Source organism: Theropithecus gelada, chromosome 4, assembly GCF_003255815.1.
Source record: "Theropithecus gelada isolate Dixy chromosome 4, Tgel_1.0, whole genome shotgun sequence".
Lineage (NCBI taxonomy): Eukaryota > Metazoa > Chordata > Mammalia > Primates > Cercopithecidae > Theropithecus > Theropithecus gelada.
In genome coordinates this window covers 117,314,776-117,322,872 of record NC_037671.1, presented here as the reverse complement: position 1 = coordinate 117,322,872, position 8,097 = coordinate 117,314,776, and the positions used below count along the sequence as shown (strand labels likewise).

Sequence of the window (8,097 nt, the reverse complement as noted above, 5' to 3'; positions counted from 1 at the left end):
ACCAAGAGTGCCTGCCTCAGGACATTGTCCTCTGTGGTGAGGGAGACAGTTGCAGAACTGTCCCCAGAGGATGCTTTCTAAACCTATGGGGGCATGTTTTGGTTGTCACAATAATTAGGGGGCCACTGTCAGTGTTTATTGGGTAAGACACCAGACATGTTGCAATGTCTAGGCTAATTCTGCATTGCAAGAATTGTCCAAAGTCTCACATGACTCCCAATTGTACCATCAGATATTCATGTAGGTGAAAACGTATTTATAGATCTGTGATTCTGGATCCTAACTCTGTGTTCCAGTGTAATTTTGGTACAGTTCTAAATGTACACTGAGTTTTCCAAAAATGCAGCTACCACATAAGTCCATGTGAGACTGTAGATTGTTTGGCTGGAACTTTACCAAGAGCTGTTCTCCTTTTGAATAATCTCCATACTAACGTCTACATCTCTGTTGGGATTTGAGCCACCAGCGAAGCACACCTGTATCATGCTACATGTGAGAGCTATTTTATTCACAGTGATGCTACATAGGTATGTAAGCTCTGACTACTTTATCATGTCTTCTGCTGTAGTTGTACCGAAGCACTTACGTATTGAAATGTATATTCTTCTTTAAAACTATTTTTTAACATTTCTCATTTATATTCCAGTAAGAACATTCTACTGAATTTCAAAATTATGTTTAGAAGTAAGTTTTGTCACTTAGATATTTAATTTCAAGAGATTAAAAGAAGCATTACAAAAAGGTTCCTATAAAAAGGAAATTAAGTCTGATAGTGAACTACAGCAATACCATTTATATGGTGAATCATTAAGGATGCTTTTAGATGCAAGTAACAGCATGCTAAATGTGGTTTGAAAAATAAAGATGTTAGTTATTTCATAAAACAAGAAGCCCCGAGGTAGGTATTTTCAATGTTGGCTTAGTGGCTTAATGCGGTGGAAAATAACCCAGGTGACTGTCATCTTTCTGCTCGGCTACCTTCAGTGAGTTGTCATTTATCCTCAGGATTGTCCCTTTGACATTGCAAGAGAACTGCTGCAGCTCAGTCTGTATCCAAAAGAAAGAGGCACTAATTTTCCCTTGCATGGATCTTTTAACTAAAGAGGAAGATTTTTTTCCAGAAGCTCCAGCGAAGACTTTCTTTCTGGTTTAATTCGCCAGGATTTAACTAGATGCTGATGGCAGCAAGGGGAGCTGGGAAAGCTAGTGTTTTCAGTATTAAATACAGGTGGCTCTGCTGGCAAGGCTTTGGACGGGGGACTCACGGGCACAGGTGCAAATGGCTGTTGGTTGCAATCATAACTGTTTGCTATGATTACTCAGAACAAAAAACATCTAACAAATGGTATGTTTTAGAATGATGTATCTATATGTTTATACTTAACCGAAAGTATGGAAAAAAGTCATCAGTGAGACTATGTTTAATGGTATTGATTCTGCATACCCTTTTTCTTCCTAGTTGCCACAATTTATTGGTTTTTGTTTGTTTTTTGTTTTTGTTCTGTTTTTCTTTTTTTTGAGATAAGATCTTGTTCTGTTGTCCAGGCTGGAGTTCAGTGGCACAATGACAACTTACTGCAGCCTCAACCTCCTGAGCTCAAGCCATCCTCCCACCTCCAACTCCCAAGTAGCTAGGACTACAGCTGTGCCACCATGCCTAGATAATTTTTTATTTTTCTGTAGATACAAGGGTCTCTCTATGTCGCCCAGGCTGGTCTTGAACTCTTGGGCTCAGGTGATCCTCCCACCTCGGCCTCCCAAAATGTTAGGATTACAAGCATGAGCCACCATGCTCAGCTCTAGCTGCCATAATTTGATTTTAAATCAAAGTGGCATGTTCTATGTTCAAAAATGATTCAACTGTGCCACCTACCTCATGGCTTTACTGTGGGCGACAAGTGAGAATACATGCAATTACACCTGTAAGGTATTCTTGATCTGATAGCATTATCCCCAAAGAATGCATATGAAACGTAGCTGTAAGTTTATTTATTTATTTATTTTTCACAGAATACAAATAAAAGTTTATTGTACAAAATTAAGGCCTTCGTATTTCATAGTTCACCAAGGCTAAGGAAACACTAGATAATTTAAGTCCTTCACAAAAATTTCACTTTCACTCCCCGTAATCTCTATTACAATGACCCAACCAAATGTTAGCAAAACAAACACTATAAATAACACCAAGTCCTTTAAAGATGACTATCCCAAATGTTATTTCTTGGCATAGGTGATCTTCATAGCATGGGATGTTGTGATCTTAAATCCCTGCAAAGCATCCCTGGCAGCTCCAGCCTGACCATCATTTTCAAATTCAACAAAAGCAATGTCATGCCTCCCTGGTACTAGACATACTTCCTTGAAGCCAGGGAACTGATTAAACAGCATGGATAACATCATCTCATTAGTCTCTTCTGGTAAGTTATTAAGGAATAAAATATAGTTTGGAGGATAATCGAGGACCTGAGGATGTGGTGTTGAATTTCCTTGGATATTAGCTGAATTTGGAGTTCCCTAGCCAGGCCTTTTGTTTGTGGTGGTTGCAGTCTATTCCACAGTTTTGCCCTTTTTCTTTTCTTTGTCAGCAAAAGTGCCGCACATTTTAGATATTATATCCGAATCTGTTTTTGCATATATATTCGCATTGGTTTACCATGAAATGGAAATCCTTGTGACTGTCTCAAAGCACTTGTGGATGAGCCCAATTCCTTAAATATGACAAAGGCCTGCCCCTCATCTTCATGGTCCTTAAAGCCACAAAGTGCACCACATGACCAAACTAAGAAAACAGGGCATATACGGATCTCTTCAATTCTTCCTTTTTAATTTTGTCATTCACATTGTTGATATAAATTGTATGATTTGGTCTGATACCCATGTTTGAGTTAAATTCTTCAGAAAGAGACAGTAAATAATCTAAGGCCTACGTCGTCTCCCATAAGAAACAGAAACTACTGTAAGTTTATTTTAAGCTAGGTTTCACAGCCTAAATGAAAATTAAAATGGAAAAAAAATGTGTGAGATTGAAATTTTGCAATCTAACTTTCAAATTCACCTAGAGATATGATAGGTTAGACTACTAGAATACTGAGAATGTAACCTTTTAAAAAATGGAAATAGCAAGAAGGGCAATCTTCTGTCCTGTTTTAATCCCCACTGGCTATGCCCTGTCAAGATCTAGAACACAATTAGGCACTAGAACCAGGAGCCAACAAAGCGTGATGATGCTCTCTGCAGCCGCCACATGCTGAGCATCTCCATGCTCTTTGGTGCTGCTCAGTGGAGCCAGAGTTAACCCCAGGGACCAGATGTCAGGGTTTGCCCAGGAAGGTCTCACTTTACTTGTACTACGGATATGGACAGGAGGCAAGGAAATACTAGGTAGTAGAGGGCGGTTCCCCAGCAAAGGCCCCACCCTCAAGCCTGGAAACCCGAGGCTTTAAATGGGAATAGGCATTCCTGTTTTTGCCCCCAAATGTTGCCTTTTCCAAGACCACCGTGGCCCACCACACCCCCATCCTATACCTATAAAAATCCCAATCCCCAGGCTCCATGAGCAGAAGTATGGCAGAGCAGCAGAGCAGCATGGCAGAGAATGAGAGAAGAGAGGAAGCATCTGAGAGGAGTTCGGCTGGGGGCATTGGGAGAGGAGATCAGCTTCAGGATGACTGAACTCCAGGAGAAGATCATCTTCCCACTCTATCCCCTCTCCAGCTTCCCATCCCACTGAGAGCCACCTCCATCACCCAATAAGATCCCCGCATTCACCATCCTTCAAGTACATGTAACCTCATTCTTCCTGGATGCAAGGCAAAATTTGGGATGCACTGGGTGCAGAGACCCAAAAAGGCTGTCACCCTGACTCTTCGCTGAGCTGTTTAACACTTAAGCCATCCCCGGACAGCAGGGCTAAAAGAGCATTGCCATGGGGCCAGAGCCCAAAGGCGCTCACCCAAAGGCGCTCACCCTGGCTCCGGCTCCTGCTCACCTGCATGCTCCCCTCCTGTAAGGGATTTGAGCATGTGGTGGTCAAGCAAACGAGCCACACCCCTGTTGCAAGTCCCACAGAGGGGTCCAGGGAGTCTCCCATTTCATTACTCCTACCCTAATTAAAAGTGTGCTGGTTTGGGGATAGTTACCCCATGAATCGATTTTGAAATTCTAGACCATAAAGTCTCAACTCACACCCAATCTCTCAGCTGAAGAAAGAAAAGTTAAAAGAAAGGGAAAGTTGTAGGGTTGGGGAGTTGGAGCAGAAGAGGGTTAAACAGGAAGGAAAAAAAGAGTAGGCCATTAAGAAAATAAAAACTCAGGCCCTACATTAGGAAGAACAAAAATCCAGAATGCCATTCCTCCAGGTATTCTCCTTCTTGGCTGGGAGGGCTGGTGGGGAAGGAAAATTTCACAACAGCCCAATGAATAGATGGCTTGTTTCCCTCCAAGGAGGCTTACAGCTGGACACCAGTAGTCCGAATAGCGGTCCTGTTTCTCAGGCAGGCTTCCAAGGCCGCCAAGTGTTACAAGCCCTTCATAGAGCAGTGGATTTTAAAGGTGAATTGAAACTATTTTAAGATCCCTCTTGGGTAGCAGATGGACAGAATGACGGATTGTTACTATGGTGTAGTTGTTTTCATTCCTGGCCCAATTGCCGCACTAAGCACACAGCACTGTGGGCTCCACAAGAGACAGGCATGGTTTGCTCTCTCTGCAAGCACGATGTGTTCTGTAAAACATGCAAAGAAAGAAGAGTGGGAACCAGATTACAAGTTCTTCTAAATAAAATAGAAAAACATTTACTAAGCCATAATAGGACTAGGCAAGCTAAAGTGGAATTTCGCTTTGATATTATCTTTGAGACCCAGTTGGGGGAAGGGGGGTGACATGTATGTGAAATTGTACTTTCAGGAGTTTTATTCAGTAATCCAAAAACTAAGAAGTCTTTTGATTGGATCAGTGTTACCCAATTTTGGGGCCAAAATAATAATAATAAACTTTGGTATACCTCAGTGGTTAAGAGTTCCAGTTCTAGGCCAGGAGTGGTGGTTCACGCCTGTAATCCCAGCACTTTGGGAGGCCAAGGCGGGCGGATCACAAGGTCAGGAGATCAAGATCATCCTGGCTAACACAGTGAAACTCCGTCTCTACTAAAGATACAAAAAAAACTTAGCCGGGCGTGGTGGCGGGTGCCTGGAGTCCCAGCTGCTCAGGAGGCTGAGGCAGGAGAATGGTGTGAACCCGGGAGGTGGAGCTTGCAGTGAGCCGAGATCGTGCCACTGTACTACAGCCTGGGTGCCAGAGCTAGACTCCCTCACAAAAAAAAAAAAAAAAAAGGTTCCAGTTCCAGATTAGATAGCCTTGATTCAAATCTCAGCTTCATCGGTTACTAGTAACTCTAGGCAAGTTTCTTAAACACCTTGTATCTTGGTTTTCTCATCACTAAAATGCTGATGTTGCCTCTGTCATAAGGTTGTTGGGAAGAGCTGATAAACAAAATGCTTAGGACACTGCCTGGCACATCCTGGAGCTTGTTAATGTCAGTTGTGGTGGTAGCTGTCACTGTTAAAAGGTGTAATTTCAAGGTTCCATTGTAATCTCTTAAATGTGCTTAGCTATGCTCAGGTTGGCCAGCCAGGGAAAAATGTTTTTTTCAGAGATAAGGTACTGATATTTCGATAATGCTCCCAGTTTCCCTCCCTTGAGTAGGTCAGGAAGGAGGAAGGTTTGTGAAAGAATGGAGCTATTATAAAATATAGTTACAGGGTTGTATAGCTCTAAGGGGTTTCTGTGCTGCCCTGGTTACTTCTCTTGCAGAAAAAGTGTTTGGGAGACTGAGGCTGGCAGATCACGAGGTCAAGAGATCGAGATCATCCTGGCCAACATGGTGAAACTCCGTCTCTACTAAAAATGCAAAAATTAGCCAGGTGTGGTGGCACGTGCCTGTAGTCCCAGCCACTTGGGTGGCTGAGGCAGGAGAATTGCTTGAACCCAGGAGGCAGAGGTTGCAGTGAGCCGAGATTGCGCCACTGTACTCCAGTCTGGTGACAGAGCTAGACTATGTCTCAAAAAAAGAAAAGGAAGTGGTAAGAATTCATAGCAATTAGAGTCACCAAAGCTGGGAAGGTAGGACTGAAATGTTTTTGTTCCACAAAAGTTTTCTGAGCCTTTGCCTGCACAAAGTACTTTATTAGGACATTTTCGCGCTACCTGTGTGATGCTCAAGGACTTCATTCATTCACTCACTTATTCCACAAGTCCGTGAGCATTAACTATGGATCAAGAACTGTCCTAGGGGCTGGAGATAGAACAACAGACACAACAGGGTCCTAACCTCAGGGCCTCACAGAATGTGGGGGATGCTGACCAGTAGCAATCATGAGTGATAGCTCAGGAACTCAGGGAGCAGAGAGGAAAGGGCCAAACTCATCACTTGATTCACGGGAAAGCAATCTCAGGTTCTAGCACGGGCAGAGTCCACATATGGAAGTGTTTCAAAGTGGAGAATTCCTGATTTGATGTCAGACTTAAAAGAGCAGGTAAAACTCAGAGCCAATTTAGTATGAGCAGCGAGGGGAGACAGGGGAGTTGGCAAGGCAGGGACTAGGTACCACTCATTAGTTCTTTGCCTGCAGCGTGATCAGCCTTGTGCTAAGCCCTTTCTGCCATGCTCAATGACAATCCACTGAAGTCAGGAGGCTGTTGTCTTTTGACAGATGAGAAACCTGAAGCACAGGGTATTTAAGTGGCTTGGTCAAGGTCTTCCAACTGCTTAGTGGTGCTGGGTTAAGCAGATGGCTGTGGCTTCAAGCTTTGGTTTTTCCATTGCCCGACGGGGGCTTGGTTCCAGGAAGGCAAGTGGACTCCATCCGGGATATTATGAAAGGAAAACTAAGAGCATGTTGTTACATCCAGAATGATGGTAATATGTTTAAAATTAGATTATATTAGGAAACTGGCAATACTATGTGCCCCTAGGTGTGATCCGGCCTGGATGGGCAAGCCAGGCAAATAAAGATCATTATCAATAGCCTGATATGCCCAAAGTGTTAATTTGCACATAGGACTTGCACTGGCCACTCAATCAGGCTACTTGTGACTTCTCTTTCCCTGAGATACCCATTTGGCCCAGGGATGTATGCAAATGAGTTCTGGATGTTCATAAAAGCTCTGTCTCCCCACAAAATGCAGATTGCCAAGTGATGCATCTCTTCCAACCAAGTTTTCATTCTCACATCTTTGGTTCTTTGATTGATTTTGCTACTCCATTTCTAGAACCTTCTTTACCATCACCCCCATCTTGGGTTGGTTTGTGTTTATATTCAGCTCTAAGTAACAGAAACCTAAACAATGGCTTCAAAGAACCATGAGGTTTAATTTTTCTTAGTGGCAGTTGCTAGCATTAGTGGAGACGTGAAAATGTTGATCCTGTCAAGAAGTAAATTGCTTGCATAGATGGAAAGATATTTCATGCTGCCCCGAGTCTCCAGATTGTTATTTACTGTCCTAGATGGGGCTATTTAGTTTTCATGACAGGCTGCTGACTTTCTAGTTACTGTCTTCTCTCTAGCTGGCCTGGCTCCATTCTAATTTCATCAGATTCAGTCTATTATTGGGCCAACCTGGAGCTTCCCTGGGTAGCTGCTCCACTTGCCAATGGTTCAGAATGTGGGTCCTGGGTTAGTTCTGAGATGCCCTTCATTTTGAGTTGCTGAAGCAGAGCTTTCACACACCCTCAGTCCCATGCTCTTCTGAGGGCACAGAGAAACCATGACATGGGAACAGGAGATCTTTGAAAAGCCTACTGTGTGCCAGGTGCTTTAGACACACTTTCTCCCTCATGCCTCATGAGAACCTAGGAAATGAATCCTGTTATCTTTTCCATTTGGGAGATGAGGACACAGGTTTAGAAAATGTGAATAAAAAGACTGTATGCCAGCACGGGTCTGTCTGATTCCAAACCCTATTCTCTTTCCAGTCACACTGTGCTGAGCCCTGAAAGTTCCAAATTGTCCTAAGTTCCTTAGATACCTACATCAAGGGTGGGGCAGGGGTGGAGAGGAGAGGGCAGAGTAGACACGATATCTCAGGGAACCTCGGATC

General features: G+C 43.3%; 1 pseudogene; it reads right to left on the bottom strand.

The window, feature by feature from the left end:
- Positions 1 to 2,005: 2,005 nt before the first annotated feature.
- Positions 2,006 to 2,878, bottom strand: LOC112623169 (annotated as a pseudogene).
- Positions 2,879 to 8,097: the final 5,219 nt, after the last annotated feature.